We start from the raw sequence: 24,098 nt of genomic DNA, 5'->3' as shown, positions 1-24,098 counted from the left end.
CATAAACGTTCTAAATAGATACTGTCGTTGAATGAACACTACTGCATAGAACCTGCAACCGGATGTATCCATCAGAATATTAAGATGTATGTCAAGTTCTTCAACAAATTGTACCACAACCTAATCTCTTATAATTTATTCTTGCTTGCACAGCACCTTCATCTCAAATGCAAACGTCGGATGGTATAATACGATGCGCGGTATTGAAAAGCATTACCAGTGTTATGCTTAATGTCTTCCGAAATCTATCTGAAACAGTTCAACTGTTCTTAGAGGTGAATGCTCGAGCAATCTTTAACCTAATCTTTTCTTCAGTACAAAATTCAGTTTTTGTCACAGCAGACATCCACTCAAGTAAGTGAACGTTAGTGGAGGTATCTTCCATGCTTAGACTTTTCAAAGATCTTGGCCGTTTGGTGCGCTGTAGTGGTCATTCTGAATGCTGTGCTGGTGCCAAAGACTGGGCTACTTTTTTGGTGCACTTTTACTCGGTACGCTGTTTGCTATCGTTGTGCTACTATTTGTCGTTTGGTGCAAATGGTTTCTATTCAGCACAGTGGAAGAGTGCAAACCCAAAGAAACCTGCATGTGACTGTTGATCCCATTGTGATACAAATTATTCTTTAAGCATCTCTGATTTACACATGGGATGCACACGAAAGTGGGAAAGCATATCCTTTCGTAGCAGTTTTCAACATTGGATGGACAAAGAAGTACCAACCGAGAGTGTCTGTACGAATTATTTTGTGTTTGGTGTGAATGACAGTGCCATATGGAACAGTGCCAAATCGAAATCGATAGCATGAGGGTTCATTTAACGTAACTGCGGTGAGGTTGCTATTGTGCTCTTAAAGGAGCTTGCAGTAGGGTCATGACTAGATCATTGGCTTTAGTTGTCTGGTGGAAACCATAATATATTGAACTCTTAAACTGAACTGGATTTAAGGCACGAAGGACAGATTAAAACATTTTGTGATGATAAAATTGGGAGGAGGTAAGCCTTTATTAACATATTTCATAATCAAAAATAGGGTCGCATAAAACTGATGCAAAATAAATTTTAAGAAACAAGATACATTCAACCATTAGTTACTTAATTTAAGTTAATAACGTCAAAAAAAATGCAAAAGCACACTAGACATTATTCTATCAAAATATGTAAACTTTCCTACAACGGTGACATTTTAATGTTATGATCTGGTTGTGAACTGAAATGGAAAAACGAAAAGACTAACTAAACTGCAAAATTAGTTATGAGTGGTTTTCATATTGAAAAACCGCCAAAAAGGTAACAAGTATCAGCTTTTATTTGAGAAAGACTTACTTACCGGAAGGCGACAACACAAATGATTACTTTCACTTTAGAGCGCTTGTCAGCGAAACTTTCTCATGAAGGAATCTACACTGACGACAAATCATTTAGATTTAACAGTGACGAAACTAGCATCTTATTTTCCCCAGCTCCTTTCAGCTACTGAAACATTGTTGACGTTGCAAACAATTCGTGTACCGCGTCTGAAACCACTGAAAAAACTGCAAGTAAAGCGCCTTATTGAGAACGGCTGAAGAAATTAGTCAAGCGTTTTAAATATCTTACAAGGGAGTTTTTGTTGACGTAACAAATTAATTTTTCCAAATGGTGTAGTTTGGTGCTGTACAGGTAAGAAATATGCTCGACTGCATCTCCATTGTCGGGGTGTTTGTCTGGCTTGCATGTCAGTAAGAAACGCTGCTGAAAGGAAATTATTTCCACTTAAAACTTTTTTTTTACTGCTAATTCTATAGCTGTATACACGGATGGTTCGTAAAATTAAGCAATAAAAGTCACTTTGGAATGTAGATTTGCGCTTTCATAAAACAGGTACGACTTAATTAAAAAAAAATCGCTTTATGAGCGCACAATGATGGCGAGAGTAGAGAGAAAAATGATTTTCAATTCAAGTGTACTGCCTTCCAAGCCAGTCTGGAATTAAAATAGAGTATTTTTTAATTTCCATTTTTTCATTCCTAAAGAATGCTCCGTTTCAGGCGTACGACTGCTCTCAATCCAACTACATGTAAGATTGGATTGAATGTCTATAACTGTTATTGGACAAAGGAAATGCGTTTCTCTTTTCGGATAATTTTACTTTAGGATAAATACTGGGATACAAAGCACGGATGATTGTTACAAAGCTTGTTTGATATTTTTGTTGTTGTTGATCAAAGAAACATAACAATGGATGGAACCATGGTTATTTATTTTTGCATAAACAAGCTGAAACAAAACAATTGTGCCTAAGAATCCAGTTTTTTCTCTTAAGTCAATCTACGAACGAACTCTTTGACAGGATTTCTTTGACATTTGATGTCGCAAAACCCGCCTGCGAAGTGTTACTCTTGACTCAATTGAAGCCTTCGGATTGGCTGTTTTGTTGCTGCCACTTACGGGTTACGAGCATCTTAAGCTTCATGAATATTTTATCATGTCAGAGCAAACGACAAGAGCAAAGCTGTGTTGATTCTATCGAGTGGCATGTCGATCGTAGTAAAATAGCAGACCGGAAGTAAGATGATACCGCCACAGCAAGCTTCTGGCGATTTGGATAAGAATGGTTTGAATCGTTGATCGGAGGAAGCGGCAAAGCAAGTGGCTTCCAGCGTCGAGTTTATGGGATTTTTAATCCTTTTAAGACGACCATACCGAGCAAGCGTTGGGTACGCTATGTTTTATTCAGCGTTGCGAATGGTGCGATAAATTTTGCCGGCTGGACGATGGCGTTGAGCAGAGTGCCGAGATTTCGGATGCATTGTTTGCATGCGTGTATGTGTTTATGATAAATTTGAGTATTAAAGGAAAAGAATTAACTTTTTTTCGGTAAGCATTTCGATTAATTTCAAAATCTAAACAAAAAAAAGCTTCCCAAACTAACTTAGCTTTACAGCAAGGCTATCAGGAAATGATGACTCAAACAACACTGGTTTAGGAGTACTTGGAGTGGCAACGTATTAAATACTACGGCTGGTAAAACTCACAGCAAAGCTTTAAGTTTGCCAGCGTCGGTTGTTTTCACTTGGAGGTACAATAGGTATGAAGGAACGGTTAAGAAGCATTAAATAACACAAGTGCGTTAAGAGGCTTTAAAAGTATGCATCACTTGTTGAATGGTGGGTGAGTCAGCTCATAAAACAGAGGAACCATTTCGAGGAAATGAGCTACAGCGAAATGTTATAAAAATGAAATGAAAAATGAAAATAACCTTCCGCAAATAATGCAGCCTGCTTTACGCCTAAAGATGCATAATAAATTTAAGCAGACACAACAAGGAAGTCACTAAGATAGAAATATTAAAGCAATAAAACTGTGTTCGCTGGTGAGTAAACAACATCTCGTTTTTACAAACAATGGTCTTAATTTTGGATGCCAGACTTACCACTTCTAATTAGACATTAACTTTTCATCCAAAGAAAATTAACTGATTTGACCTTAATTAAAGGTAGAGTGTTATTGTTCTTGGAACAAAATATAGTATCCATAGTTATGCTAACCGTTATTCAAGGATGTACACTTCGTGAACAAAACCTTTTAACTAAACAATGCAAATAAACCGGTACTTCCGTTTTTAAAATAAATTGTAAAAAAATGTCTGGTTATCCGAATGATCAACATTTCAACACTACATCAACACTACATTTCATTTGTAAAATGTCAACATATATTCCTGTTGTTTTTAGAATGAATGTGTGAATTTCAAATATACATTAAATATTAATTCAATATATTCAATCATGATAATGTTAAGATCCCAAGCAGAAGGAATTTCGCACCTCGGCACTTTTTTTAAAATAATTGTGTTTACTCGTACCAATCCAATGGATCGTACCAATCGTACCAATTTAATGGATGTTGAGACTTAAATTGGGTGTTTAAACGCTTGTCCTAAACCAACATGATTGCAGTTGAACTGCAAAAAATATAAGGTACAATTACAAACGAATATCGTGAATCAAACAAAAAGTACACGAAAAATTAAACGATTTCCCCAGCAAATCGTTGGACGAGGTAACAATTTAAACAGCTATATTCATAGTGATAGTAAGCTTTCTTTAAAGACATTACGGTTAGTGATTATAATTTTAAAAAAGTAAACAATATGTCAAGGAAAATTATTTTATCCCATAACACAATAAGCACAACCCGATAATCACAAATTATGTAACTCGTTTTATTCATTAATCAAACATGAGACTGTCTTTCATATCCCTGATGTGAGGTTTGAAAGATGAATAGAGTGAAATATACATTGCCTCAAGTGCAGCAAATGGTCCTTGAGGAGGCTTAAGTTGCTGCTATACCTGTGTTTCACTCTGCTGAAGAGAGTATTTTAAGAAAGTAAAGGTAAAAATCTGTCTCATCGGAATGAATGTACATCTACACACATAGCACATCAATGCAGCAATTCATTTCCCAGAGGAATGTTTTGGATACTCTTATGTCCAAAGCTTAACCATGCTGTTTCACGTCTTCTTGGCGTATTCCTACCCGTGTCATGAACTACGATGAACAGCTGTTCAATGTGGTGTAAGTGTTTTCACCAAAAGTACTAAAATTTTCTTTTGCCGTACAGTTCAAGCTGGTATATCGAAGTCAATCATGAGTCGTCTCCATATGTTTCTGCCATTTCTGTACGCAAAAGGAACCACACAATGAATAAGTACGGTTCTGATGGATCGAGCAATCGATAGAAGCTTTCCATAGTAGTTCTTCAGCATCATCAATATCACTCAATCGAGCAGAGCCACCTTCAACGTCAGATTACATCGACATCAGAGATTTAGATAGAAAAGAAAATCGTAGCACTGAATCCTTTCTCAACAACATCAAGTTCCCTCACATTTCAAATACGTTATTGGAATTACATGTTGAGTTTTCCAGCTTGTTATGTGTATTATCCTTACATGTTTGATATTGGTCGTATTAGATTGACTATTACATGTTTTCTGTGAGATAATCCCTTTTAGACTAGTATGTTTCTTTTTATATTTGTTTGAATGTTAATATCGAAAGAGTTGCAATAAATTAACCGAGTAGTATCATTACTTCTATAAAATATTTCTTGGACCATGTATACACAACATCTTGTCTGAAATACAAATCAAGTGTTGTGAAGGAACAACCACTGTTAAATATGTTGTAAAAAAATCCTTTAGTTAATAATAATGCTGATCATTCTATTTTGTTCAAAAACTAAGTACAACAAGATATGTACATATATACATACATTGAATAATAAGTTACATGCTGCTTTTCTATCGCATGCATTTAACCAATTGAATTCCTTAAAAAAATGACGTTAAAAAATGGTTCCAAGCGTAGAAAAAAACGTTTGTGTTTGCGCACGCTATACTTTGAGCTAATTTCAGATTGAATGTTTGCTAATCTCACATTCATGCTCTGGTTCACTAATTTGGGATAACTATTCATTCCTCGTCGTGTGCTGTTGATCTCGTATGATGTATGAGTCCTCGAGGAAGGCTTAATCAAACAAACGTAATGGAGCGGAATGTTAGGGACATATAGTGGACCACTCATGGTTGTGAAAACCAGCATTAAAAGCAGACTATTTTTTCTTGAGTTTCATTGCTCTGTCGAGGTAAGCGAGTGCACTACTCTATTCATTATCGTCCTTTTAGACTGCCCACAATTTAGGCGAATTTTTTTTTGCTACATTTTCCCATTTGTACTTCTTATTTGTACTCTCTTGGTTTTAGAATGACAGGATGAAAATCGTGCCAAATTCAGCAATACCACAACATTTTAGGGTTGCTTTGTATTTGCTCCAAAAACGCGACGAAGTGATTTCTTTCGCTTGCACCTTTGAACAGAAAGCATACAAAAAATGTCAATAAAGCTAGTTAATCTGTTTTATTAGTGCAACATTGAAGCTAACTGCAACATATGAATATAGACTATTTGATAACTATTTTATTAAATTAAACTCACAGAAAAATATCGCCATAAACGGACGTTACAATACTACGGATCAATTACCGTGACACGAGAAACCCAAACAGACACTTTCCATATAATACGTCCATCAAGTTTTTATTTTAAATAGTGTATCAAGTTGATGTCAATGACAGAAAATGAATCCTACAATGACAGAAACTCATTTCTCTGAATTACTTATACTTCGAAATATAACCATTTAATTTTCAAACGCGCGGCAAGACAGGTAGAATTTCAATTTCCGCTTGCTGATTCACATATGTTGTTACGATTAAACATGTTTTATTTCTATAACTACACCACATTATAACCAGGTGGTTCGCGATTCGATGTAAACAGCACGAGATTCGAACGTAGCTGGTAACAGGTTTATCATATAATCGTTGAAAATGAAGAAAACCATTTTCAAGTTTTATCATATTACATGGTTGAGTTACAATTTTTAACTTTTAAAATCACCGTAATAATGGTACTCACAGTAAGAACACAGCCCAGTAGCAAACTTAATTGTGCTAAATTTGCTGTCCAATCCGTTTTTCTCATCCTTTTATTGATCCCTGGGGCTGATACAATTGCAATCCCTTCAAACAATCGATCAAAAGCAATGAATCTATGTTGATGGTTCAAACTGAAGGAAATATTATATAACTCATCTTTCGGTTTCTATTATTGTAATGCCTTCATCAGTGTTGGCTAAACGCAACGAGAACATTTTACTATCAACATACAGCCTACATGAAACACTTTTCTCTCAAAGGAAAAGTATGCATAGGACGCGTTGGCAGAGTCATAAATTTTAAACACATTCATTTAACGGCATTATTTTCCTCTATACTGCTTATTTCGCCAATGATCTGCTGGGTAGATGAAAGTGCGCTCCGTCCAAGCGTTAGAGCCATGCAGACTCCCATCGTATAGCGACAAACAATGTAGGCTGGCGTGGAAATACCATAACCGAATAGGATAAAGGATTAAATAGTACCACTCGAAGGGTACATCCTACCAAACAAGCAGTATACAGCAGTGGGCATTTTGACATTTTGGTTCTGCCCACATCGAATTTCTGTAGATAAATGTATAGAACAACTAGGGAAAACTGTGCGAAACGTCCCATTCACATTGCATTCCGTGGGCATGAAATATGATGCAAACAAATGTGAATGTGGGTATGAAATATGTCGAAAACTATGCAAAAGATTGCAAAGGATGCACTTGCAATGAGATTGGCAATTCCGCGCGTTGATCATGAATGTGTGATGTGTGATCATGAAAGTGATGTATGGGCTCAATTGCTGAAAACCATCATCAATCATCCGTATGGATGAAATGTTGATTTTCTAACCAAAATGTGTTCAAAGCGCTGAGAGAAAGCCTTTTAGCCAGAACCTCCTTGCTGAACGTGAGTATAAATTGGGAATGTGGTAGTAGTACCAATATTCTGTTCAATGACATTTTCTAAAAACTCATCAAATAAATTATAACTTAATTAAGTAATTTGTTTTGACTAAAGAAACTTCTATCGGATATTGTTCGTATACCAAAACCTGCAAGCGAAAATATGTTATTACCACAACTGAAAATGGTTTTAAATTGAAGTATATTTTCAGTATATAATCACAAAAAAAATTGAAAATAATCGAAAACATCCCATTGAAATCATTGAAATCAGTTAATTTAAAAATCACTCGTCGCGTGAAATTAATAATTAAATCGAAAGCAACATGTGAATATGTAACTTAAAGATAGGTCCATCACTCTGTTTCTATCTATAGTTTTATTTAATTCATGAAAAATTATCTATCATTTTTATTTTGAGTTGTATAAAAACTAACTTTGTGTGGTAGCTCGTACCCAATTATGAACAGAGCAATCGTAATAACTTTTCAACGGTAGCTGCATTGCGAGTATTCTTGCAACTCAAGAAGTTTACGCTCTTACTCAAATTTGATGGAGAAAGTTCAACGCAGCTTTTCTTTCAGCATCATTCCGCAAAGTTGGTAAAGGAGCATCTTCAGTTGGGCTAAGAAACAAACGGCAAACGCTCAACAGAATTATTACTGTTGGTTGATTTCAACTCTACCTTACGGTAAGGCAATGCATAAAAATAAAACTTCTGAACCGTTCTTGTTAGCGATCATCGAGAACTTACGTTACGATGATTTGATATCAGTAAATTATTTCCTTAGTTTATACAAATAATGTAAGCCAAACGAGATGTTTTGTTAAGCTCATTTTTGGTGCAACATTTTACCATGGTAAGACCGACTTCAGTATCACTTCCTTTGGTATATTTGTAGTACTTTAAACTTGGTGCAGGTAGGGAGCTCCTGTTGACTTGTACATAATTTATTCAGACGCCATTTTTCAGTTTTCAACCCGAGTGAAAACCAGTGACGAAATAGGTTCGTCTACAAAGCCAAACACCGCGTCCAACGTCGTTTGTCGATCCTTTCAAACCATATTCCCACGACTATAAATGTATTTGAGATATTGCGTACTACCTGCTTACTAATGCATGAGACTGACGAAGGTGCGATATGCGGGAAACTCGGGAACGAAATTGCATCTGCTTCCAAACCACCTGCGTTTCAGTGAATTGTTAATGTAGGGTCATTTTTCCGCTGAAGCGTGGTTTAACAAGTATATTGGATTTTTTTTATTTAATATTTACTTCCAACACAATAGGTAAAATTATTTTACGTTCATCATCAATCTTGGGCGAACTAAAATATGTTAGGCTTCCTACATAATGTTTCATCATTTTTGGAGATATAGAAGTTTTATTATGTGATGTCTCGCTTAGCAAAAATACATATAAACAAATAAACCAAACCTAACTTGACAGTATCTGTCGCTTGGTTTTGAGAATAAATTTCAAGTATTTATAATAAGAATAGATGCTCAACAGCATGATATAAGGCTACGTTTAATACTGCATTTATTGCACAAAATTATTCATCCGATCCACAGCTAATTTACTTGTAAACTTCAGCATCCAGCCTATGTGCAAGTACTTGCTCTCATCACAGAAAAGATCATCGGATAACTTTATGAAGACGCTAATGTCAGCCTAATCGGTGATTAATGGACCATACCCCCGCGAAGGCAGTGAACGTGAAGTTACGATATCTGTTTTCTATTGTCAGTCAAGCGTATCCCGGCACTTGTACCAGCTCTTATCTTTATTCTCCCTCCCCGATTGAACCTTCTCCCGTCAGCCGCAGACACGCACTTTCCCTGCAAAAGCTGAAGTGTTCGCTCAAACATCCTGACAAGGCAGATTTCGCACACGATGTGCTCTTTCTGCCAAGGACTGAGAACATTTATAATCATCTAAAAGTCTGTTCTCGGCGTCAACTGTAACACCCCTTTTTGACCAACCAAATGGACACTTAAGGACTAGGATTTACGATGGCGTTATTTTACAACGTTTAGTACAGAAACCAGTTTAAACGTGAATTTATTATTAGTTTCCGTTTCCCCATGTGAATGGACTGCTTACACACCACAAAGTGATAGATAAGGTAAAATTTTGTTTGTTATATCACCATGCTTTTGAATTAAAACATATGGTTCATGAAAGTAAGCATAAAGAAAGAATTCTGTGAAATCATTTAAAACCTAATAAACATTGCAATTCCATTAATTCTCCAGATGAAAAAAATATTCGAAAAAAGCATTAACTTCGGTCAATACAAAGGATGATTATTGATGACCACATTGGCCTCAAGCCAAACTCAAGTGGAAACCATTATATTATTTCTAAACGTTTTTACTTTTGCTGTCCCGCCTATTCGCTTTTGGTGCATAAATCAGCGAAGACAGATGAAAAATTGAATCCGTACCAACCATGCAGTGCTAAAATGCAGTTCAATAATGCCTAAGACCATTTCTAAACGACATAAAGATCAACTAACTTATTGTGAATAAATTTCCAATCCAATTAACAATCGTTATCATGATTTTACCTTCTTCTTGTATGTTTTGGGCTATGCTTGTATGTATTGGGTACTTCAACGAGCATAGAGGATTTAAAAGCTACATTAATAAAAAAAAATTAAAGTACAAACTATTTATACAATCATAGGGGATTTAAAAGCTACATTGATAATAAAAGTAAAAAAAGTATAAACTAATTAAACAAAGCAAAAATCTAAGAATTTTATTTAACACTATACGTTAAATGTTTAAGACTAGACTCTGCACATTTTTACATAACCATTACACTAGCACTTATTGCATGCAACTATTCGTATACTGGAATGCATCTTAGCACATAAATTAAAGCAAGCGTTTATACGACTTGAACAGTAAAATGCAGTTGCAATGCATCATTGCAGTATTCTTTAGCGCAAGAATGTGCAATTTTACAGATTCTCTAGCTATGTGAGATGTGGAACATTTCTCAACCTGTTTTAGGCAGGTTGTTGCAATGCTTCGTATCCCATTACACTCAAGAAAACAACAACAAAGTATTGTGGTTTGTAAAATGGAACTAACAATATGTTAGCTTGTACATACAATTCTAAAAATAAAACATGTACATTAAGCTTGAATTAGTTAGATCAATTTAACAGTTTTAACAATTTTTTTTCAGTTAGATTAATTTAATTTCAATTTAATTTAATCAATTAGATTAGTTGTATTTAACTTTTAGTTTATTTATGTAGTTACTTATGTATAAATTTAAGAATTTATAATAGTAGGTTACAACAGTACTCACAATTACACATCCCTACAAGCAGCGAAGGTGTGGTAGCCTTAGAAAAATACAGCCTAATACAATCAAATCATAAGCAGTTCCAGCCACTCTGGAAACAGGACCTGCTTTAGCTTTCGTGAGGTAAGTAAATAATTGCTACAGAGCACACATATCACCGTGTTGTCGTTCATTTTTGATGGGGGTTTTGATTGCAAAACCATCGATTTGGTGTATGGGCTATTTACCATCGGTGTTGTGGGATTTGTAAACTTGGCTGTACATTTAATTCTGCCTGTAGCTATTTGCTAGACATTTTCTGGAAAGTTTGCGTATGTGCACAAAACATACGAACCAACCAAAAAAACGCAGTAGGTTTCTCACAAGGCCTACAGGCGTATGTACAAATGGTTAAAGCTACCAAACATGTTGTTACAAGTACTGATACCGCAACCATTCCTCGACATTGACCGTGAGCTAATTAAATATTAATACCGATCAAACATAAATATCCCCATTGATGAATGTTTACCAAATGTATATTTGGGGATGTGATCTGAAAATGCTTCCTAAAACAAGTGTGTATTAAAATCACTATAAAATTTTTCATTAATTTGCTTAAAGTCGAGTTACCCGAAAAGGTGAAACCACGAAAATGTGGTGTACTTGTACTTATGATATGTTTTTCTACGTTTTGTATTGTTTACAAATTATGTTTATTTCTCTTACCCAGTAAACAAACTGTCCAGCACGAATCAATTCAACAGAAAATTTGTCAATACGATGAAAATAGCGTTCAGCCGAGCATATTTCAGTGACACGTATGATCTATGCCCGAGAACCGTTTATGACAGCACACTACGGCTGATTGTGTCAACACAGAGGATTCAGTTATTTGGTAAAAGATATAACTAAAATACCACAACATCGTTCACCAACACGACTCACGCAGAGTGAATTGTTTGCACCCCACAAAATGAAAACCAAAATTCCACCCTATCGGCCATGGTTATGGCATTTTAAGTTCCAGCTCCAATCGTATATCAGCTTCTACTTCAGCATCGTACCATTTACGTTCGACTCTTTCGCCTGGCAATGGAAAAGTTTCCAACAACCGTCCCAGCACGATGTAGAATATCCAGCAATAATGAAAATAATTCCGATTTAATAAATGTGCTCAAAATTTATAGCCTTGGCTACGTGTCCGTTACAAATGCGATGCAATTTCTTTCACTGTTCCGCGAACAGGTTCAAACAATTGTGATTCATTTCTTGATTCATGAGCAACGCCGTTGAAAATATAAACAAATATTGATTCGAAGATTTCAAAGAAATTCTATAGTGAAGGCAATTTACTTTTAAAAAAATTACAACTAGGATTTTATTTAAATTATTTTTCATTCCAAAAAATTGTATAGCTTAAGGCATTTCAGATTGTTTTTGAGCAACCAATGGAGCTATATTCCATTATGCTATTCTTGGCTAGATTCAAAAAATAATTTGGCCAACGGACATCCTCAAACACTATAGGGCGTGAAATTTCACACGATTAACGACTTACACGAGTGCTAAGAGCCCAAGATTAATTTTAATTTTGTTCCATAATGTAAAATTAGGTTGAAATTTTCGCAGAACTTAATTGCCATGTCAAAGAAGGTTCTTCGTTAGTGTTGGCATATCTTGTTACGAAAGTGAATCTTCAAAGAGCTGCAAACGCTTGAAGAACACTTTCCATGATCCAACAAGGATCTTACAGCAATCAACAACATTAAATCAACATTTCGGTTTTGTTTATTCGCGTTTTTTTCCATTTTGGCCTACGTCTTTTGATCGCTGATGCAATGCATCTGGTTAAATTAAACTTAAGTAGCATCATCACACTAACATCTTAGAGACAGAAATACGACCAAATTTTTTTTGTAAAATCAACGGTGATGCCTTGATTGTAGTAGTTGTAAAATGCCACAAAACAAAAACAAAACTGTGAAAGCAAAATGTACAACTTTCTTATCACTCGGATAATACCGGATAAACAAATTATTTGTTTGATGAAATACATGCACTGTTTGCTGTTGAAAACAGTTTCATGAGTTGTTGTTTTGTTCCTCCTCTGGTGATGGTGAAAGATAGAGCACGAACTGAATCCACGTACGCTGTAATATGATGACTTCTGCAGTAGTATTAGCTCACAGTAATTCAATCTTTAAAAAAGAACAAACTTTAAACTTTCATATAAAGTGAATTAAAAAAGTAGTTCTTTCAAAACAATTCATTATTCAAACAAGAACAACACGATAACAAAGGATTTAAACGCCGCTTACAAATAAATTAAAAGTGTATAATATTAAATTTAAATTAGAACTACATCATTTAAAAAAATACTATTGCAAAATGTTAGAATAACTGATGAAATAACCTAACTTATAACTTATAACAGAAACAGGTCAAAAGCGAAAGTGTAAAATTGTGTGCACTACGCTTCAAAATTTTATTCATTGCGGGTCTTATTTACTCTACGGTAATGCAAAATGTCTAGAAATGCGATGTACACACATTAAGCTCCCTGGTCGTGTTTTGTCACGGGTTACGCATCGATAATTGTTCGCATGACAAAGGACCAACAATTTCACCATGACGAGGGTGATCCAGCCAAACCATGATCCTTACGGGCTTTGTGAAACCCTTTCTATCCTCGCCTCGTGTATTATATTTTGGTGTCTGAACCCTACAGTTTGTAACGAAAATGGATGCACAGCATGTTCTGCATGCAAGTCTTTTTAACCGTACCGATAGCCAGCACAACAACAACGGTGTTATTCAACCCAGGAAGACCCAAAACCACAACCGGATCAGGAAACTTCCCAAATAGAATTACTTTGACAGCGACAAAGCAAGAAGCAATGCTGTGGAAACAAAATGGATCACATTGGACTTATCGTGATAAAATGTACAACGTTTCACTACAAAACGGATGCCTGAAGTAAAGTTGCGCCCCTAAATACAGGCAACACACTACAATGATATTTACAGAAATTCTTGGAATGCATTTAAATTTGAACATGCTTAGATATTTTACACAATTTAAATCTTTTTCCTAAGCATCATTTACCTGCAATTTCGATTGTAAACCTGCACGAAATAATTAAAACTATGTTAATCATAATAAAAATATAATAATAATATAATAAAGTTCATGTCCAGAGTAACTGGAACTCTGCATTAAAGAGCTACACAGAATTTTCGACAGTTCCAACACCAACCTTGATCCGATTTTTAAGGAACAATAGTTTTATCGAAGTTCGTTTAAAAATATCCTCTTGGTGGACCCTCCATCGATTGAGCATTACGTTTACCGTGAATCGACATCATTATTTTATCCTTCGTTATTCTTTCTTACGCTTCGCTGGAATCGTTGCATTTAAGTGACTCACAGCTTCCCTGGAAATCAACAGCAGAAGAAAAAAAACCGCTGTCTTATCTTGCTCTGAACGTGAACACAGAATGGAACGTGAATAGAAGGAAAACATATCAATTCAAGAAACTCTACACTAGTGCAAGAACTACTTCCAATAAATGCCATTTACCAGAGCACAAAGCTCAATAGCTTAATCGCCCTCCCTGCTTGCTGCTTTGGGATTGAATGGATGAATTCAATGATTGGCCTCTGCAAATGATCTTCCTGTACAATTTACGCTCCGACATCCTTTACAATTCACGCTCGAATGGGTAGCCGGTTGCTTTAAGGAGAGAATGCATTTTCCGGAAGTGAATACGAAACAGTGATCTGGATCGGAGCGTTTCCGTTCGGCTTTTCTTCCTGTGCCAGGGCATTGTTGTAAATGGAAAAGCATCATCTATTGGAGGCAACCGGAAGCGGAAATCGTTTCGGAAGATTCGCTTGAGTATACGCATTCTAATCCACATTTCAAAGGGCTACCATTAGCTTACCATTTGATAGTTTTTTTTCGTTTATGAGGAGTCTATCCTTTAGTAGATATTTGAAAAAATCGATGATTCAATGATTTTGTTTTATATATATGCACATCACGTGAGCAATTTGTTTAGAACTCTGATGGGCCAATTGTCTTGCATCTGATATATTTTGGACACATGCTCTTCACATACTCCATAGAAATATAAATTTTCCAAAAAATGTTTACATCCAAACTAGTTTCATGTAAACTTTAGATATGATATCTTTCATCACAACATCAATCAATTTTGTGATTAGTTGCTTTATTTTATTTCATTACCTTTTAATGCATTTTTTTGTAATTTTATGTTCAATTTCTTCCAAAAATGTTTGAAATCTTTTACAGAAACATTTTCATAATATTTTTAACGTATTGTAAATCTTTAATCAGCTGACACTGATTTAAACCCATCTTAAGAAGCGAGCATTTTACGTAACCGTCTGGATAACAAAGGATTTACTCACAAGAGGTACACTTCAAAACACTTCTAGAGTCTAGGGTTCTTCAGAGAAAAATTGTCAGCACACCCTGGCTGGTGCATGAATATTTAGTACGTACCTACACTTTGTACTAGCACAGATGGCATTTAGTCTGCAAAGCGTATGAGTGGGCATGAAATTTTACTCCCTTTCAATTAAGACCTCCCTTGGGATGATAATGATAACCCGAGCACCGACACCCTCCAAAGGGCTGAAAGAATTTCCAATGCCCTAGGGTGGACCTGATGGTTGAGTGACTGCATGTTTGAATGTGGTAAATTTACGACCGCTTAAGCGGTAGATTATTGCGCTTGTTTCAATAATACCTAACATTTTGCAAGGTGTCAGACATGTTATTCAATTGATTGTTTATATATTTCAAGTTACTTTTTGAGTACTTATTGTACAATTGCCATTTTTCAATTTCAATTTTTCCGCTCAAAAAAGTCAAGAAAGTAGAACAAAATTATCAAAGTACAATATGTATCAGTGGTAATTTGATGAACGATAACATATTTTCTCAACTCCTTTCATTACTTGTTCATTGCGCGTGCCAATATACTTCAATGTAGGCAGACAAAAGGGACCGCTTCTGCAACGGTCACGACCTACTGACACTTTGTAATAGCGTAAAGTCAAGCCAAGGCTCAATATTCAATTAACGTGCAAACTGCTGCACAAAGCCATGATCCGTGCATTTCCACGAGATTGGAAGCTTGTTTGATGTTGCGGCTTTTTGTTATTGATCAGAAACCAACGTCATCCTGCTTGGTATGCTAGGCTTTGACTGCTGGTGCTAGATTACGTTGGTAGGGTTTCATTATGATACAGTTTAAATGGGACAATATTTACAATATAAGCAACAGTAGCTGCTGAACACGTTAGCTACTGAAGATGTCAAAGGAAAATGTCAAGATGTGAAATGAGGCTCATAATAATGGCTTTATTCATGTGTACTAGTATTAAGATAGATTAAATAACTAGTAGCTTGGTTTACTAGCAAAGACGAGTTAAAAGAACAATACCCTAGAAAAAATATCACTAGTTTTAATTTACGCATATCAGAATATTATAACATTGTAATACGTTACCAAATAAATATCAGTCAATAACATCAACTCATTCATTTCCTAATTAACTCCAAATCAGTAATGTATGAACATAAATATTTCCTGATCTGTAAGAGCGAGCTTGTGACTAATAGTTTCCTGCAGCAAGAGAATTTTATGATATGAGAAAGGATAACCAACTACATTTTACGATCTATACTGACAGATGCATCTACCCATAAGACCATCATATCCTTGTGCATACATCACTTTAACACCCCATTTAGATAATTTCACCTTTTAAATCAATTTGAAACAAAGATAAAACTTCACGTAACATATAATTTGTAGCCTTTTTCATGCGTTGGTTCGTTGACAAAGCAAGATGCTTTGAAAATGATTTTCCCGTTTCTACTTCTCCGCGCTACTTCTTTTTATATTCAACTTTCATTGGGATAACTATCCCAATGATATGTATGAAACGGATAAAAACGAGCCAGACAAATGTATTATTCATGCAACAATCAACCCTGAAATATTTAGCAACTCAGCTAGCGACTTAAAGTGCGACCTGATACAGCAAGAATGTTCTCTAGCTCAGATTTTCCTACGCTTCATACACAGGGGTGATTACTGCCTCTTTTACACCTTCTAGGAATGAATTAATGAAGAAAGTTGGCTGTACGGTGTTCATTAGATTGAACGTCAATTTTACGTTTGTTCTCCGGTTCGAAAAAGACGCTTTTCGCTGGGAAACTATTCACCTGTTGCAACATAAGTATATCTTCTGATCTTATAGATGTGTTGAAGGACTGTGAAAATTATGGCTTTCTTGCGAATGTTACATACAGTGTACAGTGTATGTACACTGTAAGCGATAAATTCATTATACTGTAATTATATGTTCTATACATTGTGATGGGATTTAATACAAAGCTCCGGAATATATGAGCAGAAAACTGTCTGCAATCGAGAAATGTTGTACTTTATATTATACTTTTTTGCGTAAAACATAAATTTATACCTATAAACTTTATTGCAAAGAGTTTTGTTATAGATTTTTTTTAATAATATCAAAGTCCTGAAGTAGAACCCTTGACCAATCAAACTGTTTTTAAATTTCTTAAAAGACTTGTGAGGCAAATAAAATGTTGAAAGTAAGCACATAATAATGATCTCCAAATTTATGCTTGAGCTAGAAAGGTGGTTAAACAGTAACAAGAAGATTGATCCGAGATTGCTTCCCTCTATCACTGTGAGGTACTTTTTTCTTACGAAAGATCCTTCTTCTTCATGAGATGTGCATTTATGCTACGTTTCTTGATGAAATCTAATACTTTAAACCATGATGCATTAACGGTTGTTTGTTCTTTCACTGTTTGATCAACTTCAAATAACAGCCCACCAAAGAATACCGTCTCAAGATTTTGTTTACAAAGGACAATACAGATATCATTTTAGCTATGAAGTTAACCGCAGACACTGGCATTTTCCGCTCGTAACATAACACCGCTCTTATATGTTGGTTTAGAAAATATTTATCTTTACACATGTTCTCTCGTCAGCTTTAAGGGCATTTTAAATATTATTCATCATACTTTCCGACTTTCTCTACATTTCATTTTGCATTTAGCAGGATGTCTCTCTCGTTTTATGCAGTTTGACCATTTCGATGTACGAGCTGAAACAATCGAATCACATATCCGAAGTTTTTACCATCTCACACTTCTTAAGAATCTTTAGTTAAAACTGTTACTGAATTTTTAATTCTTACACTCAGAACCATTTATCTCGAATGGCAAACGTAAACCAACACATGAGAATAACCCGTTAATTTTAGGGTCGATACAATGCAATCATATCCAAGGGTTGGATGTAATCAGAACATGAAATGGAACTGGCATGAATATCACGACAGTTGAATGCAGAAGGAATAATAATAAAAATTAACCAGGAAAACAAAGACCCCTGGGGAAGCCCATTTTGCATAATTCATTGCACCGGACGCCTTACGTCTGGAATTGTTCTGTTGGTAGGATGAGACCAATGTCAACGTTGGTCGCTTTAACGACCACGTCGAGAAAATCAATTGTTCGTCAGGTTGAGGAAGTCTGACAAATTCAGGAGCCAAAGTTATTTATTGCAGTCATTAAATAATGTGTGTAGTATATTTTATTCGCTCTTCAATTTGCAACCTTCTGTATAAAGTTCCCTTTTTGCGTACAGTTCCTTAACGCGTTCAGCTCAATGTGCAATTTGCAAGTTATGTACTGCAGTATGCAGGTTACATTAAAAATTCTACTGAAAATGAGGCTAAATTATCGTTAGGGGAGCACTGGTTTAATGGTTGAACAGTGAGGCAATAGTTTGTACTGGTTAGTTTAACGACCCTCCAGCGTTGTTCAACCCAAGACACCCACAATGGTGATTAAATATGATTTCGTTTTATTCTCACAATGCCCGATAGTTATCAACCATATTCAACCAGTCGAGACATGTAAATGTGAGTACTTTAATTGTGCACAAGGCACAAACGTGGACTCCTGCGTTCCCAAACATCCGTCTGCTCATCAAAATTATGACGCGCCACGTGCAAGTCAATCACGGAACCCGCATCGATAATAACTCGCCGTGACTTCAACGGCTATGGCGCTATGCATATTAAATTTTACGATCATATTTATTCTACTTTATCATAATGGTCATCGATGCAGCTGGCTGGTCTTTTTTTACCATAGCAATAAGTTGATTGTGTTGCACATCTTTGTGCGATTTGTTTACTTGGTGGATGAGTATTTAAATTCTTAAAAAAATATTTTAAAAACGGGGGAGATTTTTTGACCTTTTGTTAATAAGGGATGTTCATCATCACAAATGTTGTTATTATAGCAATAAATACATCGTAGTTAGCACATTTTGCCACGACTTCTAAATATTTTCACTATGTCAATGTGAGATTTCCTATTAATGCATAGTTTTTGAAACACATAATAATTTAATTAAACAATTGTTGAATCTAATAAATGTTTACCTTTGAAACAATGGAGTATTATCAGGTGCATCAATAAAAAACCTTAAAATGCAATGGCTGTCTCTAGATGCATGTGCTCCGACTACTGTTTACAATCAATCTCAGCTAAAAGATACAACCGTGAGAAATGCTGTGAACATTCGTTGTCATGGAATGCCCACCACTTAACATATGTAACTTAAACCCTCCATCAATCAACAAATATTCGGAAGTTTTGTCATCAAATCAGTTTACGAATGTTAACTTATTTTTAGTGAAATCTTCGGCAGGGAAATCCCTTGAGCTAGGAACAAATGTTTGTAAAACCATTCATCTGAACATAACTTTGAAACGAGTCCCAATAAATCACAGAAACCAACCTGGCACCATATGGCAGTGTACATAAGATGATACCAACAGAACGAATAATGATTTTGAAATGCTTCTAACTCCTCAGAGGGTACCGATTGTAAATATGACTAAAATTCGAACATCAATACATTCAAACCGTACCCTGTAGTATTCATTTAATTTCCACTCTACTGTAATGAAAAAGATGTTCCTAAAATAATTATGCGGGGCATTTTTCCCAAATTAATCTTCAAGAACAGTAAACCCATATTTGTTACATCGTAACAACGTTAACGCCGTCAATTAAGTTTATCCATTGATCCTCTTGTATCATTACCGACGCCTACAAATATTCATCATAAACTTCAAACCATATTGATGATGTTCAATGTATATCCTGTGTTATGAATTGCTATTGTTCATATTGACAATTTTATAATTCTTTGTTCCTGTTAAACTAAAAAGTGGTTATAATGCCTTACAAAAAAGACGTGATTTATTTTTCAAAAGATTTATGAGTTTACATAGACAAACGTTGCATCATATAATACTTCGAAGTATTCTAAAAATTAAAGTAATATGCTTAAAACACTTTTTATTTGACACTTGTTCATCTCTTAAAGTCACTGAGAAAGCAAACACGTTTGGAAACATCGAGCTAGAACTGAAAGAGATAGTCCTTCAAATCACTTTCAAAGCACCGTTCGTCATACTCACAACCGTTTCTCATTATAATATATTTACATAATTCAATTGCAGCTGGACGGTGGTCGATGCATGCCTTTACCATCAATAAGGGAACCATTGTCAGCAGCAGCGGATTGAACTGCCGCTCTGCTACATGGCAGTGCATGATATATTTCAGAGAAATCTAAAGTTGAAACTCATCGTTGACAGAGTGCTTAGAGGAGTGGGAGGTTCGAGCGAGTTAAATTGAGACGCGTTTACGTTTATCAAAAATTTGCATAAAATCTATAGCAAACACCCCATCTGGTCGGTGGCTCTGGTCAGTCTATATATAGCCCGGGATATTTTCAAACTATTAGAAACACAGCAGACCATTTTAATTGCTCTTGTTCTTGTGTTTAAATTTCGTCCATGCTTTCCTGGATATTGTTTCACAAATCCTTTAGCCTAACTTGTTTTTGTGCCTAAAGTAAAGTGTAATATGCATGTACAATTGAAAAATTAAAAAAAAAACAAAAGATTGTATACTGAAGCAAAATTTTATGTCCTCTATTTCTTTTATAAACTGTTTTTGCTTTTGTTAAATAAAAAAATATTCAAACTTATTTCCCTAATAGGTACACGCACTCGAAAAAAAAACTTCTACCTTTCTTAGAATACAACCTTCTCTAACGTTTTCATGGTAAGCGAGTGTTCATCCAAACAGGAAACGGAAGCTACTGCTATGCTCGAGGGTTAAATTTTCGGTGCAAATGGCATCCAAAACCGCAAAGCAGACCTACCGTCTACCGTGCAACCATACCGTCGGTTGAAAAATGTATTACCATCTCCACCTTCATCTCTTCCCTCGATATTTGCACGGGGTCTAGTTTCCGTTTAGAGCCAGAGTTTCCTTTTCCGTAAGGTTAACGAGCCACAGGAAACCATAACTAGCCAGTAGCCTGTGCCCGAGTGTTTGCCAAAAGTACATTTCTCCGACCTACTTCACTTGTTGTAGCTAGTGCGCAAGGGCCTTTTTCCACATGACCTTGTCTATAGGTATAGCCTGATTCTGGTCTGCGGATTTTAGGATTAGTGAGGAACAAAAAAGCGACGGTCTATGTGAGGGGTGTCTTTAATTACTGATCATTGTGCAAATGATGTTTCGTGCTACCTGATAAGGTGCTCTAATTAAACCCACTAGGATAAAGCAACCATACAATCATCATTAAATGTTCACATTATTGAATGCGTCGTTATCCTATCTTGATGCGGATAGTAAAATAGCTGATCGAATTGTAGTCTTCTAAATTAACAACTTTATATTCCACTTCACACCTAGCAGCTAGTAACCACTGTTAGCTTCTCTGTGTTCCGCAGTCAACAATAACAAAACGTCAATTCTAAGTATGTTCAATGGGAAAGAGTACTGATTTCCTTCCTTTTAGTAATCTGGTTCGTTTCAATTTTCTCATCAGATGTCACTCTCTCATCACACACCGTGTTGCAGTCAATTAATCTCTTGGATACATAACTTAAACTTCCTCGGGCATTGACAGATGATGGGCAGCATTCATTCAATGTAAATATCAAAAATGAACAATAAACAAACATGTTCAACAAGTGGTAGCTGCTATAGTTAAGTAATTTTATGCTGCGACCTAAATAAACATCACCAATACAGAAACTATCGTTTTCGTTGAACCAGTGAAAAGAAGCAGAAACTTTGGACGAACTGATACTCCTGAAGGGGATAAAAATTAAAAATGGTCTTGAACTTAGGCATATTTATCAAATTTGTTAAATTCAAGCAGCAAGAATAACTATTAGCAACATAACACAAATCATAGTATCGCTGTTATAACACATTTTGTGTTATGGTTCACTCGTTTATAGAAAGACCATTTCGTACAATTATCTAAAGTAAAATATAAGCCACATATAAACAGCTTGAATTGTATTTTTTTCTTATATTTTTTGCTATTTGCTTGAACAGCCTCTCGTAAAAAAGAACAATTATTAGAATGATAAAGAATAGAAGAATATTAACGAATTGAAGATTTCAACCCAATCCAATACAACGTTCTGAATTCATAATCTGCATCTGGATTTCATTTTACCGCATCTACCACGATTTAAATAGATTAACCAAATATCTATGGTTTATACCAACGAAGTCTCTCATCTTAAAAGAGAATAAAACGAAGGAAAATTGAAAATATTTCAACCACATGCCCCAGGGGTGAAAATATTCAGATACTTTCATCCCACAAGGCATGCTTTCATAAAACCTCGGTATGGAATTTGCACCTCAAGAGAATTCTTTTCTTGCTGCTAAAGCATTCGCCGTTAGGTACATGCTTTACTCATCAAACCAGCGTTTTTAATAAGACATGACTGAGGATACTTCCACATTTTGTATTAAAACCACGGCTAAGCCACACAAAAATAACTGCTACGAAAGTAAGAAACTACAATAAAAAACAAACCTGTCGTAAATGTCATCTCCGTAAGCTTTTTATTATTTTAAAATTGTAAGGTGACCAGAAAGTTTAAAGGTAAATTCTAGAATAATTTCATTAAACGTCTGCTAGAATCCAAGAAAAATTATGCTCACAATGGAAACGCTATACAACTCACCATATATTTCCAGCAACATTGATCGATTTTTGGAAACAGCTTAGCAACAAAAAATGAGAACGTGACATTTTCCAGATTTTCAAAATATCAGAAATACAATCCATCAGTCTAATGGACTAGAAATGAAGTAAATTGATTCCATAGCAATGGAGGGAGTTTTTTATGCCATCAACGCTCAATATTTGCCTGCAGAAAATCCTTCTTCATCTAAATGCAATGGTGCAAAAGTTTGGTTTGTTTGTTCATATATTTGCGTGCGGATGCAGGAGGTCTTACGAAGGAATATGCGTGTGTTTTTTTAAACGTTGGTTTTTACAAATAATTATACATTTCACAAAAGTATTACATTATATTCCGAAAAATCTGAATTAAGCATAAACCTGATAAAAGGCTGAACAATTCGGTCAGCAAAATGTATTATCCAAAAAGTTTGACATTCGTATAGCACGTTCCATGCACGCTCTGCAGGCATATTTAAGCTGCCCTTTTAAATTTCTGGAACAAAACCTTGTCATCTTGCTGACAGCTATTAAGAAACCCCTATTCTGGAAGTGGAACCAAGGAAACCTGATTCTTATTTGAACTGTGATTAAGACGTTTTAGGAAGTGCTGACACATTTAAGTGAATTTGGAGAAGGGCAAAAGCAAGATCCTCCATGTTTGTCATTAATCTTGGCAATCTGAAATAGAAAATCAGGGAATCGATAAAGTACCACATTGAATACAGTGAAACATTCGCTTCCTCTGCATGGGCGAAAGTGAATTAAAGAAGGGTTTGATTGACAGGTTGACATTTGGCGCCTGAGAAACAATCTTCTGCTACGGTACTTTAACTTTTTCTTTTTAATAATATCGTCGTTACTCGGCAGGGAAATCTAGAAAATCTAAAAGTGCTGTAAATATTGCAAAAATGGTAGCTGTAACATACCGACACGCAATATTCATTCAATCACCCAGGCTATTTAAGACAGCATCATTAATCGAAAATGATAACAGTTATCGGGCTAAATGTATACTAGTAGAAGATAACTCTATAACAATTTCAGAGAGAATACAATTATGCTTTAATTGTTTAAATGATAAATATTTTGTTTAACATTTCAAATCTTGATTGCAAAACAACTCTTGAGAAAATTATTCTAAGGATCACTAAAGAAACTCTCTCCCTTTTTCATTAGCTATCCCGCATCAATAGCAGCATTTGTTTGGAAAACAAAGTGATTTATTTACGATTTCAATCA

The sequence above is a fragment of the Anopheles coluzzii genome, chromosome 3 (genome assembly GCF_943734685.1).
Source record: "Anopheles coluzzii chromosome 3, AcolN3, whole genome shotgun sequence".
Taxonomy (NCBI): domain Eukaryota; kingdom Metazoa; phylum Arthropoda; class Insecta; order Diptera; family Culicidae; genus Anopheles; species Anopheles coluzzii.
The sequence above is the reverse complement of the archived record's forward strand: the minus strand, read 5'-3'. Positions refer to the sequence as shown.